The sequence below is a fragment of the Nicotiana tabacum genome, chromosome 13 (genome assembly GCF_000715075.1).
Source record: "Nicotiana tabacum cultivar K326 chromosome 13, ASM71507v2, whole genome shotgun sequence".
NCBI lineage: Eukaryota > Viridiplantae > Streptophyta > Magnoliopsida > Solanales > Solanaceae > Nicotiana > Nicotiana tabacum.
This window is the reverse complement of record NC_134092.1, coordinates 70,935,995-70,954,744: the sequence shown is the minus strand read 5'-3', so window position 1 is coordinate 70,954,744 and position 18,750 is coordinate 70,935,995. Positions and strand designations below refer to the sequence as shown.

Below are 18,750 nucleotides of genomic sequence, written 5' to 3'. Positions count from 1 at the left end.
TAGCTGTTGAAGACGAAGCCTGGCAGTGAAGACGTTCCAGATTCAAGCTACCCCTTGTTCATGGTAGTTTAGGACTTAAATTCTGTTTATGTATACTTCAAACAAATGTTGTATTAATTTCATACGAGCTTTGTAGATTTAAGTCTTAGAGGCTCATGACTTGTACTACCAATCATTGGGTTATTGTACAAAGATTCAGTTATTTTACTTATTGACTTTATATTAATTTCAGTAGAATTGTGTTGACTATTAATTGGCATACCTATCGGGTTGGGTTAGGTATCATCACGACTATGCGGATTTTGGGTTGTGACAATGATTAACTTAGCTCTCAATATCAGATTTTCTTTTATTGTCTTTCTGCTGAATTTTTATTTCTCTATCTCGACTATACTTACAAAAAGATGATTTGTAAATTCAATGATGTTTTTGACAATAGCGCGAAGCGCGTGCAATTTAACTAGTCATAAATATATTAAGAAGTACGTAGAAAGTCAATTGTGATGGGAAGAAAATCAAGATCAACGAAAAGAAAGTGAACTCGGAAAAATGAATCTTATTATTGTTTACAAGCAAATGGAAAAAAGTACAACACACAATACAGGATTGTATGGAAGGACGATTAAATGGACAAGTAAAAGAATTAAAATCAAGATCCTCCTTTTGAAGGGTGGACTGCATAGTAGGTCTGGACAATATCTGAATAAAGGAGGAAAATAGAACCAACCAAAGCACTTATAGACCAGGGACTGTTAAAATGTGTATTTTTCAATTCAGACAACCAAGTCCTGGCTTTGTTGTTATAGTGATCCTCGATATTCCTTTTTTCCTTGTAGAAAAACGATTCATCTTCTGTGCCATAAGTATTCAATGATTTATCATTTATAGACTTGTACCACTTGTTCGTCACTCCCTAAGCTGTCCATTAAAATTTTCTTTTCTCGCAGCTCTTTGACATCCTCTTGTGAAACAATAAGTGATTTCATGAAATTCACGTAAGCAGTGACAGCTTTATCGGTAAAAACATTGGGACAGAATTCATAAGCAATCATGTTCATGAAAAATGCTCTGGTGTACGGAGAAACATACCAACATGGGAGTTTGAGCTTTGCACAGTGACAGAATTCAGCGGGACTAAACCTTATACCATTCAAAGACGCAATATCGCTAGGCCTGTGAATGCCCTTTGATTTCAGATCCGTCACAGAATGAAACACATACCCCCCACGGCCACGAGTTGACGTTTTATCTTTTCTACAACACCATTATTCAAGACATAATACCAAGTTGTTGAAAATATCATGGAAAGGATCGCAAGCATGTACACGTGGTTGTGGGATTTCCCCGCTGCCAGTGGCGATTACTCTTCGGAAAGGTGAAGGGGCTGTTTATTATTGTCATTATCTTTCAATAATCTTGTGTCCTCATCGAAGAGTATGTTAAAACAAGAGCTTCCCGCCGTCTCTATAAATCCTTTTTCATTTACAGGATATCTCGAGCTAGCCAAGATCATGATCTGAACGGTAACTGATTTTCAAGCAAATATAAATCACGTTTACTTAGGGTATAAACTGCAGTACCAAGATGCTCAATTGTCTCGCTCCGTTTAGAATGAACCATGCGTCAAGGAGCATCATTTCAGCAAAATAAATGTCATCATAGATAGACGTGAATTCTTCGAGGTAACAATTTTTAGCATAGTCAATTTCCTTTAGAATCTTCCCGAGGAAGAAAGCTTTATCTTGATTACTCCCTTGAATGAACATGTCTAGGGCCATGGGCTTGAAATCCTGAACAAACTTGAGCTTCTCCTTTCCATGGTGGTAAGGCCCAAGTGAAACCACTTTAGGATCACGTTCACCGCTTTCCTTATTCTCATCACTCAGGAATGAAGGAACCTTTTGTATTTGATTCCTTCTAACTTTAGTTGAGTTATCCAGTTTCATTTCAGAACCTTCATGAACAACATGAATAGGCAATATTAGTTATAAGTAGTGAAATTAGACCAGTTATATTTCAATCTGAATTCTGTTTGACTGGACATGCACATAGTTCGAGAAAGATTTTTTTTAATCTTTTATGTTTGTACTTTTAATATGATGTCAAGAAACTTCTATGACTATAAAATAATATTATTTATAGTAAATAAAAAATTTAAAGTTAAATTACTTCTAAATATATAAATTTATATATCGTTCTTTTTGGAGCAAAGAGTATATTCCTTCTTTTAGTTGTAGAAACCACAATAATCAATGAAAACATTAAAGAAAAATTAAACTTGAGTTGAAGGTGATGTCAATTAATGAATGAACCAAGTACTCAGATGTTGTCTAGGTGAACAACTAATAAGTACATTTTAATTTATTTATGCATTTTGTAAGTATAAAGAATATCACAGATTAAGTATTTTTAAGCGAAAATCAGTCAAAAATCATAAGTTAACCCTAATTTATTACTTGCTTATCACACTTTGATTTGACTAAACTCTTCACTATTTTATGTTTAAATTTATAATTAATCCCCGAAGAGCCCTTGCCAAAACAAAACTCCTAATACCTCTCCATTATGTTTCAGTTATTCGTCTTTTTTTTTTTTTCAATACTAAAGGTACTTTTACATTTATATTTTTTCTGTAAATAGCTTCATATGTATTTTGGTCATTTTAACAAAAAATAAGGTTATTAACACTTTTTTACTAAATATACCAATTGTTTATATTTTCATCACTATTATATACAATGCATGTTTATTTATAGTTTTGGTTAGGTACTGATCACTATATGGTCCAGAATTTAAGACGATAGAAAGTAAGGAAATAGAAAATCAAACGATGAATTAGTGCATACTATTATAGACATATAGAATAAGTTTCCTGAAAACAGGTGAAATCTAATTCATATGAAAATTATCGATCCCCTAAAACCGAAGCCTAAAGGAAGAACGAAAATTAAAAACAGTTTGTGCAATACGTTTTTCTCCCTTAAGTTGAAGTTTTACCTTATTCTATATATCTTTGCATGCAAGATTATAGAATCACAAACAGAAAAGGATGCAAGCTTTTGGCATTTTTAGCTTTAGGTATTAAAATACCTTCTAGTTGGGCGTAACTAAATTAATTTTTTTTTCTATTTAACTTAGAATCCATCCTTTTGGCAAATCGATATTCGTGAACATTTTGTATAAAAGAAAGTGTTCCTAAATTTAATTTGACTCGCTACCTGCAAGATTATATCATCTACACAAATTCATTGGTTAGGATTCAAAAAATCTATCACGCGGGTGCAGGGAGTTACACCTGTGCTCTTTTTTTTTGGGTCCGAATTTGCCTTTCGGTCTTGATCTGAGCACATGTCTAACTACTAAGAAAGCTCGAAGAATTTAATAACTAAAATAATGAAAAGAATTCTTGATGCTTTAAGAGGCATACCAGGAAATTAAACTAAAAAAATACATTTCTAGAGTAGAACACATTACATACCAGTGTACTAGCGTTTTGGGTGCTCTTCCACTGAGATGTTTGATAATAGTTCAAGAATGTAGCCATATTTAAAGGCTTATGAAGGATGGAATATTTTAAGCCTTGGATCCATAGTAAGGAATAAATGTTAAAGTATTATTGGGGTGCTTCAAAAGGAAATAAAGACATACTACTCTAATTTAGAATCCGAATTTCTTTTATAATTTGTATCCAATTAATTAGTAAAACAAACCGATATATTTCTTTTTCTTTTTTCTCTTTTTTTCTTAATCTTTTTTCTTTTCATTTTTTGTTTTCTGTTTTGGTTTTGGTTTTTGTGTTTTTCCTTTTTAATGCTTTGCGTATGATATGATGAGAGTCTAATCACAACTTCCAACTATAAGATCCTTACAAAAAAATCATAAACCAATAGATAAGACTATTCTAACTAGCTACTCACATTCGTGTGAATATTATCACCTAGTTCTCATCTGACCGTGGATTAAAATTATATTATAGTTGTATATAATTTATATTTAAGTTGTATTATTGTAACGACCCGACCGGTCGTTTTGAGAGTTAGAGCCCCGAACCCCTATTAACTGCTTTTCCCATATCTATTTCTGCTATTGTGACTTGCCGGGATAATTGATTTTGAGTTTCGGAGTGTTTTGGGACACTTAGTCCCTAAACGAGAGCTTAAGTCTTAGAATTTGGACCGTAGTCGGAACTGTGTGAAAACGGTTCCGGAATAGAATTCTGTCAATTCCGTTAGCTCCGTTAGATAATTTTGGATTTAGGGGCGTGTCTGGATTGTCTTTTGGAGGTCTGTAGCTTATTTAGGCTTGAATTGGCGAAAATTAAATTTTTGGAGTTGTGGACCGGTAGTGAAAATTTTGATATCGGGGTCGGATTCTGATTTCGGAAGTTGGAGTAGGTCTGTAATATTGAATATGACTTGTATGCGAAATTTGGGGACATTCAGACGTGGTTTGATAGGTTTCGGCATCGGTTGTAGGAATTTGAAGTTTCAAATTCTTTAAGTTTGAATTGGAGGGTGATTCGTGATTTTAGCGTTAGTTGATGTGATATGTGGTCTCGACTAAGTTTGTATGGTATTTTAGTATTGGTTGGTATGTTTGGTTGAGGTCCCGGGGCCCTCTAGTGAGTTTCGAGTACTTAACAGATCAAAAGTTGGATTTGAGTTGCTGCTGAAGTCTTCAGATGGTGGAGAGACCGCAGGTGCGTGATCGCACGTGCGGAGAGGCAAGCACAGAAGCGAAAAAATAGAGGAGTTCCAGGGGTCGCAGGTGCGAGGTGAATCCCGCATCTGCGATGCCCGCAGATGCGTCAGGGTCATCGCAGGTGCGCAATGTCCGTAGAAGCGGAAGGGATTTCCGCATGCGCGCACGCGCAGGTGCGGCCTTTTCATTGCAGGTGCGAAGACAGAAGGGGTAAGTGATTTGCGCAGATGCACAAATTTTTCAGCACAAGCGCACCCATAGGTGCGAACCCAGGCTCCGCAGGTGCGGAAATACCTGTGCAGTGGTTAAAACCGAAGGGCTTCGCGATTTTTGTCATTTTTGGACTTTGCAACTCGGTTTAGAGCGATTTTTGAGAGCATTTTCGAGAGATTTCTTGAGGTAAGTCCCTTGTGCTTATTTTTGATCAATAATCTTGCTTCCCATGTATTTTCCCACCTAGTTAGTATGTATTTAAGGTGAAAATTGGGAATTAGAGGCTAGGGAATTGGAAGTTTGATTTGTGGATTTGGAGGACCATTTTTGGTGTCAGATTTTAGTAAATTTAATATGGTTCGACTCGTGAGTTAACGGGCTTTCGTATTTTATGACTTTTACCCTATTCCGAGATATGGGCCCCACAGGTAATTTTTGAGTTAATTTCGGAATTTTCGTTAAAATATTAATTTCGTTAATTAGATGAGTCTATTATTATTTTATTTATGATATGTAATTGCTTTTGTCTAGATTTAGGCCATTCGGAGTCGGATATTCGTGGGAAAGTCATTGTGACCGATTGATTGAGCTTGGTTCGAGGTAAGTGGCTTGCCTAGCTTTGTGTGGCGGAAATTCCCTTAAGATTTGGAACTATTGTGATATGTGAGCGCCGTGTACGTGAGGTGACGAGTACGAACACATGGTAGTTGTGGTAAAACCCGATTTTCTTACTAACATATTTTTCTGTTATTTTGAGTTATACCATTTTAATTAGTACTAGTCTATTTTCATTCTTAATTGAGTTATTCCAACATGTGTAGCTATCAAGTTTAGTCTAATACAACATGTCTACGTGTCTTAATTATTTATGTGAATTATGTGCAACATGCTTAGTGAATTTCCTGCTTCTTCCCTGACTGGTACTTAGTCTAAATTGTAAGAATTTCGTGATGTAGTTGTATTTCTATCATTCGCGCTGCATATTTACTTTGGGACTATGGAATGGTATTCCGGTTCGATTCCCCTGTACTGCATATTTACTTTGGGACTACGGAATGGTATTCTGGGAGATCCCCCTATCTTGCATATTTACTTTGGGACTACGGAATAGTATTCCGGGAGATCCCCCTGCACATTTATGTTTGGGACTATGAGACGGTATCTCGGGAGATCCCCTGTTGTGTTATTAAGTTGTTACCTTCTATGATTTCATTGTTGTTAAATTTCAGCTTTTATTTTATTGTGGTATTACGCTCTATATTATTTTATTATATATTTACCAGTAGGGCCTTGACCTGACCTCGTCACTACTCGACCGAGGTTAGGCTTGGCACTTACTGGGTACCTATTGTGGTGTACTCATGCTACTCTCTGCACATGTTTTTCATGTGCAGATCTAGGTGCACCTTATCAGCCGCACTATCAGTAAGTCGGGATAGCTTTGGAGACTTCAATGTATATCTGCTGCGTACGTAGACCTCGGAGTCCCCTTCTACTCTTTCTCATGTCCATTATCTTCTGTATTTTTCCTTGTTAGATTCTGATGTATAGAGACACTAGATTTTTTCTTCTGTAGTTTGTGATTCACGTTATTTCGGGTTTTGGGATTTGTTGTGTTTTTTTTAATAGTTGGTTAAATTTATATTTTTATTTCATTATTCCGCAAAAATATTAGGCTTACCTAATTGTAGAGACTAGGTGTCGTCACGACGTCACACAGAGGGAAAATTGGGTCGTGACAAGTTGGTATTAGAGCTCTAGGTCCGTAGGTGTCGTGAGTCACAAACCGGTTTATTAGAGTCTTGCGGATCGGTACGGAGACGTCTGTACTTATCTTTGGGAGGCTATGGAATTGTTAGGAAAATTTCACTACTTTGATTCCTTGTCGTGCGAAAATTGTTGACTCCAGAGATTCTAAACTTCTGTATTCTATTCTCTCACAGATGGTGAGGACACGTACAAGCGGATCTGATGAACAGGTACCCGCACCCTCTGCTAGAGCCACGAGAGGCCAGGGCCGGGGTAGAGGCTGAGGACGTCCACGTGGTGCAGCCAGAGCACCCGCACGAGCTGCTACAGAGGAGCCCCCTGTAGCTCAAGCTGGAGGATAGACACCTGAGATACCTGTTGCTGCACCAGCCCTCCAGGAGTCTCTAGCCTAGTTTCTGAGCATGTTCAGCACCTTAGCTCAGACTGGATTGATTCCACTTGCTCCTGCTACATCTCAGTCTGGGAGATGAGCACAGACTCTCGTCGCCGATACTCCAGAGCATCGGGTTCAGGTCGACCAGGTTCCAGAGATTGTACCAATGCAGCCGATAGCTCCAGCTCAGCCCGAGGTTAGGGCAGCAACTTCTGAGGCAGAGTAGCTCAGACTTGAAAGGTACAAGAAGTACCACCCACCTACTTTCAGCGGATTGGCTACAGATGATGCTCAAGGTTTTCTGGAGGAGTGTTATCGTATTCTCCGTACTATGGGCGTAGCGGAGACGAGCGAGGTTTCTTTTGCCACATTCCAGCTTAGAGGAGCAACCTATCAGTGGTGGCATGCTTATGAGTTGAGTAGTCCGGCTGAGGCAGCTTCACTTACATGGACTCAGTTCTCGGACAGGTTTTTGAGAGAGTATGTCCCTCAGAGCCTCAGGGACTCATAGAGCGCGGAGTTTGAGCAGCTGCGCCAGGGTGCTATGACTGAGTCAGAGTATGCAGTACGTTTCAGTAATTTGTCCCAACATGCACCGGCCTTAGTTGCCACAGTTCGAGAGAGGGTTCAGCGGTTTATTGAGGGTCTCCATCCTAGTATCCGGAGTAGTATGGCCAGGGAATTGGAGATGGATATTTCTTATCAGCAGGTTGTGGGTATTGCCAGGAGATTCGAGGGCATGTTTACCCGAGATAGAGAGGAGAGGGATGCCAAGAGGTCTTGAGAGGCTAGTTATTATTCTGGAGCTCGTGCCCCAGTAGCTCGCCATGGTAGGGGTTATGTGAGCCGCCCCATTCATTCAGCTCTTCTAGCCTCCAGCGGTGTTCCAGCTCCTTCTAGACCCAAGGAGCCTTATTATGCACTGCCAGTATATAGTGTGCCTCCTGCCCGAGGTGTTCCTAGCGGCCAGTCCAGCAGACTTGGCCCGAGCCAGTCACAGCAGCCACGCCCTCCCAGAGCTTGTTTTGAGTGTGGAGACACTCGTCACATGGTGAGGGATTGCCCCAGGATTAGGAGGGGTGCACCTCCACAGACTTTTCAGCCACAACGTGCTCTACCGAGTCTCATATAGCACCAGCTGCCACCCCACCTGCTCAACCAGCTCGAGGTGGAGGTCGGGGAGGTAGAGGTCACCCTAGAGGGGGAGGCCAGGCGTAATATTATGCACTTCCTGCTCGTACAGAGGTAGTTGCTTCTGATTCTGTCATTACAGGTATTGTTCCCGTCTGTCATAGAGATGCGTCGGTATTATTTGACCCAGGCTCTACATATTCTTATGTGTCCTCTTATTTTGCTCCGTATTTGGGTGTATCACGGGATTCTTTGAGTTCCCCTATTTATGTATCTACTCATGTGGAAGATTCTCTTGTTGTGGACCACGTGTATCGGTCGTGTTTGATTGCTCTTAGTGGTTTTGAGACCAGAGCTGATTTATTATTGCTCAGCATGGTGGACTTTGATATTATTTTGGGCACGGACTGGTTGTCGCCCCATTATGCTATTCTTGATTGTCATGCTAAAATCGTGACGCTGGCTATGCCAGGTTTACCACGATTAGAGTGGATATGTACCTTAAAGTATACTCCCAGCAGAGTTATTTCTTTTCTTAAAGCTCAACGAATGGTTAAGAAGGGGTGTGACGCGTATCTAGCTTATGTGAGAGATGTCAGTATTGATACCCCTACATTTGAGTCAGTTCCAGTAGTGAGGGACTTTCCAGATGTGTTTCCAGCTGAACTTCCGGGCATGCCGCCCGACAAAGATATTGATTTTGGCATTAATTTGTTGCTGGGCACTCAGCCCATCTCTATTCCTCCATATCGTATGGATCCTCCTGAATTGAAGGAGTTGAAAGAGCAGTTACAAGAATTTCTTGATAAAGGCTTCATTCGGCCCAATGTGTCACCTTAGGGTGCTCTTGTCTTATTTGTGAAGAAGAAGGATGGTTATATGCGGATGTGTATTGATTACCGCCAGTTAAACAAAGTCACAATGAAGAACAAGTATCCATTGCCTCGTATTGATGACTTATTTGATCAGTTACAGGGTGCCAGAGTGTTTTCCAAGATTGACTTACGTTCAGGTTATCATAAGTTGAAGATTCGGGAGCTGGATATCCCGAAGACTGCTTTCAGGACCAGATATGGTCACTATGAGTTTCTTGTGATGTCTTTTGGGCTGACCAATGCCCCAGCATCTTTTATACACTTGATGCACAGTGTGTTCCGGCCCTATCTTGACTCATTCATCATTGTGTTTATTGACGACATTCTGGTATACTCCCGGAGTCGGGAGGATCATGAGCAGCATCTGAGGACTGCACTTCAGACCTTGAGAGAAAAGAAGTTATATGCAAAATTTTCAAAGTGTGAGTTTTGGCTAGACTCAATGGCATTCTTGGGTAATATAGTATCGAGTGAGGGGATCCAGGTAGATCCAAAGAAGATTGAAGCAGTGCAGAGTTGGCCCAGACCGTCCTCAGCTACAGAGATTCAGAGTTTTCTTGGTTTGGCGGGGTATTACTGTCGCTTTGTAGAGGGATTCTCATTTATTGCAGCACCTATGACCAGGCTGACCCAGAAGGGTGCTCCGTTCAGGTGGACAGAGGAATGTGAGGAGAGCTTTCAGAAGCTCAAGACAGCTTTGACTACAGCCCCAGTATTGGTATTACCTACAAGTTCGGGGTCTTATACTATATATTGTGATGCATCGCGGATTGGTCTCGGCGCGGTGTTGATGCAGGACGGTAGGGTGATTGCCTACGTGTCCAGACAGCTGAAGGTGCACGAAAAGAACTATCCTGTCCACAACCTTGAGTTAGCAGCTATTGTTCATGCCTTGAAGATATGGCGACATTATTTGTATAGTGTTCCTTGTGAGATTTACACCGATCATCGGAGTTTGCAGCATCTGTTTAAGCAGAAAGATCTTAACTTATGTCAGCGGAGGTGGTTGGAGCTACTTAAGGATTATGATATCACTATTTTGTACCACCCTGGGAAGGCCAATGTGGTGACCGATGCTTTGAGTCACTGGGAAGAGAGTTTGGGGAGTTTAGCATATCTACCAGCAGCAGATAGGCCATTGGCGTTGGATGTTCAGGCCTTAGCCAGCCAGTTTGTGAGATTGGATATTTCTGAGCTGAATCGAGTATTGGCTTATGTGGTCTCTCGGTCTTCTCTTTATGATCGTATCAGGGAGCGTCAGTATGATGACCCCCATCTGCTTGACCTTAAGGACACGGTCCAGCACGGTGATGCTAAGGAGGTCACTATTGGAGATGATGGTGCATTGAGAATGCAGGGCATGCTATGTGTGCCCAATGTGGATGGTTTGCGTTAGTTGATTCTCCAGGAGGCTCACAGTTTGCGGTACTCTATTCATCCGGGTGTCGCAAAGATGTATCAGGACTTGAAACAGCATTACTGGTGGAGGAGAATGAAGAAGAACATAGTAGAGTATGTGGCTCGATGTCTGAATTGCCAGCAGGTAAAATATGAGCATCAGCGACCAAGTGGATTGCTTCATAAGTTAGAAATTCCGGAGTGCAAATGGGAGTGGATCACGATGGATTTCGTGGTTGGACTCCCATGGACTCAGCGGAGGTTTGATACAGTTTGGGTAATTGTGGATAGGTTGACCAAGTCGGCTCATTTCATTCCTGTGATGGCTACTTATTCTTCCAAGCAGCTAGCTCGAATCAACATCCGTGAGATCGTCAGGCTTTATGGCGTACCGGTATCTATTATATCTGACCGGGGTACACAGTTTACATCATGGTTCTGGAGAGATGTATAGCATGAGTTGGGTACTAGGGTTGAGTTGAGCACAACATTTCACCCTCAGACGGACGGACATTCCGAGCGCACTATTCAGATATTAGAGGATATGCTCCGTGCGTGTGTGATAGATTTTGGGGGTGCATGGGACCATTTCTTGCCACTTGCGGAATTTGCTTACGTTAACAGTTATCAGTCCAACATTCAGATGGCACTATATGAGGTTCTGTACGGTAGGCAGTGTCGGTCCCTAGTGGGTTGGTTCGAACCCGGTGAGGCCAGATTATTGGGTATGATCTTGGTTCAGGATGCCTTGGAAAAAGTGAAGGCAATTCAGGATAGACTTCGCACAGCCCAATCCAAAAAGAAGAGTTATGCGGACCAGAAGGTTCGCGATGTGGCATTCATGGTTGGAGAGCGAGTCTTGCTCCGGGTTTAGCCTATGAAGGGCATTATGAGGTTTAGAAAGAAGGGCAAGCTGAGCCCAAGGTTCATTGGTCGATTTGAGGTGTTGCGTCGAGTTGGGGAGGTTGCTTATGAGCTTGCCTTGCCTCCCAGTCTAGCAGGAGTTCATCCGGTATTCTATGTTTCTATGCTCCGAATGTATCGCAGCGATCCATCCCAAGTGTTGGATTTCAGCTCAGTTCAATTGGACAAGGATTTATCCTATATTGAGGAGCCAGTGGCTATTTTAGATAGGCAGGTCGGAAAGCTAAGATTAAAGAACATTGCTTCTGTTAAGGTTCACTGGAGGGGACAGCCGGTCGAGGAGGCAACTTGGGAGACTGAGCAGGATATGCGCAGTCGTTATCCTCATCTTTTCACCACTTCAGGTATGTCTCTATGCTCGTTCGAGGACGAACGATTATTTTAAGAGGGGGAGGATGTAACGACCCGGCCGGTCGTTTTGAGAGTTAGAGCCCCGAACCCCTATTATCTGCTTTCCCCATATCTATTTCTGCTATTGTGACTTGTCGGTATGATTAGTTTTGAGTTTCGGAGTATTTTGGGACACTTAGTCCCTAAATGAGAGCTTAAGTCTTAGAATTTAGATCGTAGTCAGAATTGTGTGAAGATGGTTCCGGAATAGAATTCCGTCAGGTCCGTTAACTCCGTTAGGTGATTTTGGACTTAGGGGCGTGTCCGGATTATGTTTTGGAGGTCCGTAGCTAATTTAGGCTTGAATTGGCGAAAATCGAATTTTTGGAGTTTTGGACCGGTAGTGGAAATTTTGATATCCGGGTTGGATTCCGATTTCGGAAGTTGGAATAGGTCCGTAATGTTGAATATGACTTGTGTGCAAAATTTGGGGATATTCGGACGTGGTTTGATAGGTTTCGACATCGGTTGTAGGAATTTGAAGTTTCAAGTTCTTTAAGTTTGAATTGGAGGGTGATTCGTGATTTTAGCGTTAGTTGATGTGATATGTGGGCTCGACTAAGTCCGTATGGTATTTTAGGATTGGTTGGTATATTTAGTTGAGGTCCCGGGGGCCTCGGGTGAGTTTCGAGTGCTTAACGGATCAAAAGTTGGATTTGAGTTGCTGCTGAAGTCTTCAGGCATCTGTCATTTTTGCACCAGTGGTGGAGAGACCGTAGGTACGTGATCGCACGTGCGGAGAAGCAAGCGCGGAAGTGGAAAAATGGAGGAGTGCCAGGGGTCGCAGGTGCAAGGTGAATTCCGCATCTGCGATGCCTGCATATGCGTCAGGGTCATCGCAGGTGCGCAATGTCCGCAGAAGCGGAAGGGATTTTCTCATGCGCGCACGCACAGGTGCGGCCCTTTCATCGCAGGTGAGAAGGCAGAAGGGGTAAGTGATTTGCGCAGATGCGCACATTTTTCCGCACAAGCACACCCGCAGGTGTGAGCCCAGGCTCCGCAGGTACGGAAATACCTAGGCAGTAGTTAAAACCGAAGGGCTTCGCGATTTTTGTCATTTTTGGACTTTGCAACTTGGTTTAGTGTGATATTTGAGAGCATTTTTGAGAGATTTATTGAGGTAAGTCCCTTGTGCTTATTTTTGATCAATAATCTTGCTTTCCCATGTATTTTCTCACCTAGTTAGTGTGTATTTAAGGTGAAAATTGAGAATTGGAGGCTAGGGATTTGGAAGTTTGATTTGTTGATTTGGAGGACCATTTGGTGTCGGATTTTAGTAAATTTGATATGGTTAGACTCGTGAGTGAACAGGCTTTCGTATTTTATGACATTACCCGATTCCGAGACGTGGGCCCCACATGCGATTTTTGAGTTAATTTCGGAATTTTCGTTAAAATATTGATTTTGTTAATTAGATGAGTCTATTATTATTGTATTTATGATATGTAATTGCTTTTGGCTAGATTTGGGCCATTCGGAGTCGGATATTCGTGGGAAAGGCATTATGACCGATTGATTGAGTTTGGTTCGAGGTAAGTGGCTTGCCTAGCTTTGTGTGGGGGAAATCCCCTTAAGATTTGGAACTATTGTGATATGTGAGCGCCGTGTACGTGAGGTGATGAGTACGTACACGAGCTAGTTGTGGCAAAACCCGATTTTCTTATTGAGCAGCAACATGTTTTCTTGTTATTTTGAGTTATACCATTTTAATGAGTACTAATCCATTTTCATTCTTAATTGAGTTATTCCAATATATGTAGCTATCATGTTTAGTCTAATACAATATGTCTACGTGTCTTAATTATTTATGTGAATTATATGCAACATGCTTAGTGAATTTTCTACTTCTTCCCTGACTGGTACTTAGTCTAAATTGTAAGAATTTCGTGATGTAGTTGTATTTCTATCATTCGCGCTGCATATTTACTTTGGGACTACAGAACGGTATTTCGGGAGATCCCTCTGTACTGCATATTTACTTTGGGACTACGGAACGGTATCTCGAGAGATCCCCTGTCTTGCATATTTACTTTGGGACTACGGAACGGTATTCCGGGAGATCCCCCTGCACATTTATTTTGGAACTACGGAACGGTATTCCGGGAGATCCCCCTGCACATTTACGTTTGGGATTACGAGATGGTATCTAGGAGATCCCCTGTTGTGTTTCTTTGTACTAAGCCGTTACCTTCTATGATTTCATTGTTGTTAAATTTCAGCCTTTATTTTATTGCGGTATTACACTCTATATTATTTTATTATATATTTACCAGTAGGGCCTTGACATGACATCGTCACTACTCGACCGAGATTAGGCTTGACACTTACTGGGTACCGATTGTGTTGTACTCATACTACTCTCTGCACATATTTTTCGTGTGCAGATCCAGGCGCACCTTATCAGCCGCACTATTAGTGAGCCGGGACAGCTTTGAAGACTTCAAGGTATACTTGCCGCGTCCGCAGACCTCGGAGTCCCCTTCTACTCTTTCTCATATTCATTATTGTCTGTATTTTTCCTTGTTAGATTCTGATGTATAGAGACACTAGATTTTTTCTTCTGTAGTTTGTGATTCACGATGTTCCGAGTTTTGGGATTTGTTGTGTATTTTTGAATAGTTGGTTAAATTTATATTTTTTTTTATTATTCTGCAAAATGTTAGGCCTACCTAGTTGTAGAGACTAGGTACCGTTACGACGTCACACGGAAGAAAAATTAGGTCGTGACAATAGTGCAAAAGAATATGCAAATATTTGCTTGAACTAGGAAAAAAATTACTTAACCATGGTTAAATGAGATATGAACTAGCACTATTATTTAACTATTGTTAAACGATAAATATATGTATGAAAGACATACGCATATCTTGTATTTATTGTTTTGATGTAAACCTTGAGTGCAGGTAAATACTTCCAGAGAAAATGTCTCATTTCGTTTCAAACAGGATAAACATTAAAGCTTCCTGTAAGTTTATTGTACAATAAAATAGGACAATTGAACTCCATCGTCATAACTTCCGACTTCTTTTTCTTCATTAGTTTAATATTTGACTAACAATCTGCAGCTGAGAGATGGCCAATTTTGTACACTCAATGAAAACAGTCATTTAGACCTAAAATCTGGACTACAAGTTCTTTCCTAACACTTTGGGCGAGTGAGAAAGTAAAAAAGAAGAAATGTAGTTGAACATTGTTTTCTGCCAATTCTGATCTCATACATTAAAATCAAATTAGCATGCATTCCTCTTTTCTTCTTGAGTAAAGAAAGATTCTTCCCAGCTCTATGATTCACGTGGGAATATGAAGCAATTCTTTATTTTAACGTTAACCTGCTAACGAAAGCTATCATTCCTATACCCCACAAATAGGATAAAGCTAATTCCAGCTGTAAGTTTATCTAATCATTTTAAAACGTAAATAGGACAAACGAATCGTAATAGGTTCCGACTTTTCTTTTTCGTTAATTATTGTGAAACATGCAACATGTTTCTTTAAGTACTTACTTACAAAAATTGAGGTACGAAAATAACCTATACGTTAACTTTCAAATTCATCTAATTGAAAGCACGTTATTGACCACCGTGGAATTTGGTTGAATGTTTGAGATTTATTCACCCTTAAGTAGAGATTTCAGGTTTGAGTCCTGATAATTATATGCGGTAAATTGGTTATTGACAATTGGACGAATGAGGAGGTGACACGTGGAGCTGAAAACAGGTAAGATATGAGTCAGCAAGTAGTTGATACCGGTTGCAAGCATGTGACCGGTGCTGGGTAAATTCCGAAGGCAGGATAATCGATAACAATGATTTGAAGAATTAATATCGGATAACATTCAATGAACAACCGTTACAGAGAATATCAGCATTTATAACCAACTGTTATGTAGCCATCAATGACAGTTTTATTCTCATGCAAGAAGAGCTTGATTTGGGGTACTTGTCTCCCTAAATAAAGCTATAAATAGGATAATTAGTAACCATTGTAACACAAAAGCTTGAATCAGCCCTCACTCTATAACATTGTTCTTTTACCTTGTTCTTAATATTGTTCTTACTTTTGATACCGGGGAAGCTAAAATTTATAGTCAGGCTTGTATTTTCTTTAAGTTCATTTTATAATCCTATTTCTGTTCTTATTTATTACATATTTTAGGGTCAAATTAATTCAACTGTCTACAAACCACATTTTAAATTTAACTGTACCGTCTTACGGGTAAACAGTCTGATGCCCACCATGGGGCATAGGCAATTGTATAATTGCTTTGATCCATTCGTATGTTACTAACGAATTTTGATTCCTTTCTTAGCAAAAGAAAAATAAGATATGGCAGCTAACGATGTCAACAATTCCTATAATGTTGGAGCACATAATGAACATGAAGATGTGTTCCAACGTGATGATTCAACTAGCGAAACCCACAATGAAGGAGATGAAACAACTCTAGTTCGCGAAGATCAAACCTCGGCATGTGAGGAGTCCAACTCCTGATTATGCGGATGATGAACACGTTGTTGAAACACTCAACATCTTGAAAGATCAACAAATGGCAATAATGGATCACCTCTCAAGACAGGATCAGGTGAAGACATAGTTGAATGAGTGCTATTAATAATGCTAATGGAAGAGCTCTGATTCCTCCAAGCATTCTTGCAAATCAAACAGTTCAAAGAACCTGCAACAACGCTCCAAGGGAGGAGTTCAATTTTAACGAGCGGGAGGTACTGGTAGTAGATCTGGGAACGACAACAACACAAATGACCCTTTCAAAACCGAGCTCATGAGATTCATGAGAGAAATGAAGGAAAAAATGGACCATAATGCAAAGGAATTTCATGCTCGGATGGATCAGTTCCCGAGAGCTCCGCCGGAGTTAAAGGGACCATATTCCAAAAAATATACTCAGTTGCCATTTTGTAATGACCTGGCCGGTCGTTTCGTGTATTGTAGCCCAGCTCCCCTATTTATCACTTCTTTTATGTTCATTTATGATTATGCGACTTGTCGGGGTGGTTGGATTAATTTCGGGGAAGTTTTGGAGTGAATTGGGACACTTAGTCCTAATGTTGGAAGCTTAAGTTGAAAGAGTTGACCAGAGTTTGACTTTCATGTAGACGACTTCTGAATAGAATTTTGATGATTCCAATAGCGTCATATGGTAATTTTGGACTTAGGCGTATGTCTGGATATTGGTTTGGAGGTCCGTAAGTTGGTTTGAGGCTTTTTGCCGAAAGTTAGAAAGTTAAAGGTTTGAAAAGTTGAGAGGTTTGATCGAGAGTTGACTTTGTTAATACCGGGTTCGTATTTTGATTTCAGGAGTTGAAATAGGCCTGTTGTATTATTTGGGACTAGTGTGCAAAATTTGAGGTCATTCAGAGTTGATTTGATATAGATCAGCATTAGTTTTAGAAGTTGGAAGTTCATTGACTAGGGACGAGAGCCATACTAAGGTAAATATTTATCCCTTCTAGAATTCCACTGCCTATCTCCTGAAACTTTTGAACATTCTAGTATTCATATCCGACTGTACTATTCTAGAGTGCACCATCTGGGTGTCTCACAAGAAGATCTATTATCGCAGTTGCACTATCCTTTGAAAATATTAGCTAATGATAACAATCCATCTACCCTTTTGGATTACTCTAGCCCCAGCTGAATCCTGATATCTCATCCTTCTCTTAAACTATATTTGCTTGAACTAGTACTATTACTTAACCGTGGTTAAATGATAAATGAACTAACACTATTATTTAACCATGATTAAATGATAAATATTTGTATGAAAGATATACATATATCTTGTATTTATTGTTTTGATATAAACCTCGAGTGCAGGTAAATTCTTGAGGAGAAAATGTCAACAGAATAAACATTAATAAAGCTTCATGTAACTTTTTTGTACGATAAAATAGGACAATTGAACTCCATCGTCATAACTTCTGACTTCTTTTTCTTCATTAGTTTAGTATTTGACAAATAATCTGTTGCATCCCATATTTTCGTACGTGAGAGTATGTCGTAATTCAATTGATGTAAGCTCAAAAATGAGATCGTATTTGAAAGTACCTTAAATAAGTTAATCATGTTACCTTGAAAGTTACAAATCTTTAAGATCACGGATAATAAGTACCAAGAGGGTTGAAAGGCTTAGAAGCTATACAAATTGAAGAAAATAAGTTTCGGCAAAAGTCAACAAGTTGAGAATATTATAACATGTACTTTTGGGATAAGAATAGGGTACTTAACAATATAAGGAGTTTATATTATGAGTTATTTTAGTCGTATGATAGTCGTGTGTTATGTTTTGAAGTCAAGTGAGTTGTATAACAAAAGTTGGCAAAGGTCATCACAAGTTAGATTCATAATGTGCTGAAAATTAGGTCAAATGTAGCAGAGCTTTTATCCTAATATACTTAGAATTACAGGATGATCCACATATCAAATTGAATATCTATAAGTCTAGTTTCTAAATCATTAAACCGTTTGTCGATATGACATCAGAGTAGAGAGCTATTTGTATTTTTGCGAGACTGTGCAAGCAGCTCCCAATGGGACCCACTTAGGCGGTGGACGACCTACTTCACTTTAAAAACGATTTGGACGACCTTTATTTCTCATTTTTCTACACAACCTCGTCCCTACACTCCTCCTAACCCTCCTAAACAGATACCATAAGGGTTTGAAGTGATTCCAAAATGATTGCACCATATTTCAACATCAAAAGTTAGTTCTGTGTTTGGCTGAAATTTCAAGTTGTTGCTACTAGCTAAGTTGAGTATAATAGCCTACTAATTGTGCTTAATATTGCTTGTATGTTGTTTAAGTTATTAGGATAATAAACTACAAGATAATACTTGGATTAACTTGAGATGTTGTTGTTCTTGATGGATTGATTTGAAAGTTGCTCTTATGGACTTTAAGTGGCTGGAAATTATGGAAACTAAGTTGGCTATGATATTGTTAGTATGATTATGT

At 39.8% G+C, this 18,750-nt stretch overlaps 1 pseudogene; it reads right to left on the bottom strand.

Annotated features, from left to right (window-relative positions):
* Window positions 1-537: 537 nt before the first annotated feature.
* Window positions 538-16,688, bottom strand: LOC142168161 (UPF0481 protein At3g47200-like; annotated as a pseudogene).
* Between the last annotated feature and the right edge of the window lie 2,062 nt (window positions 16,689-18,750).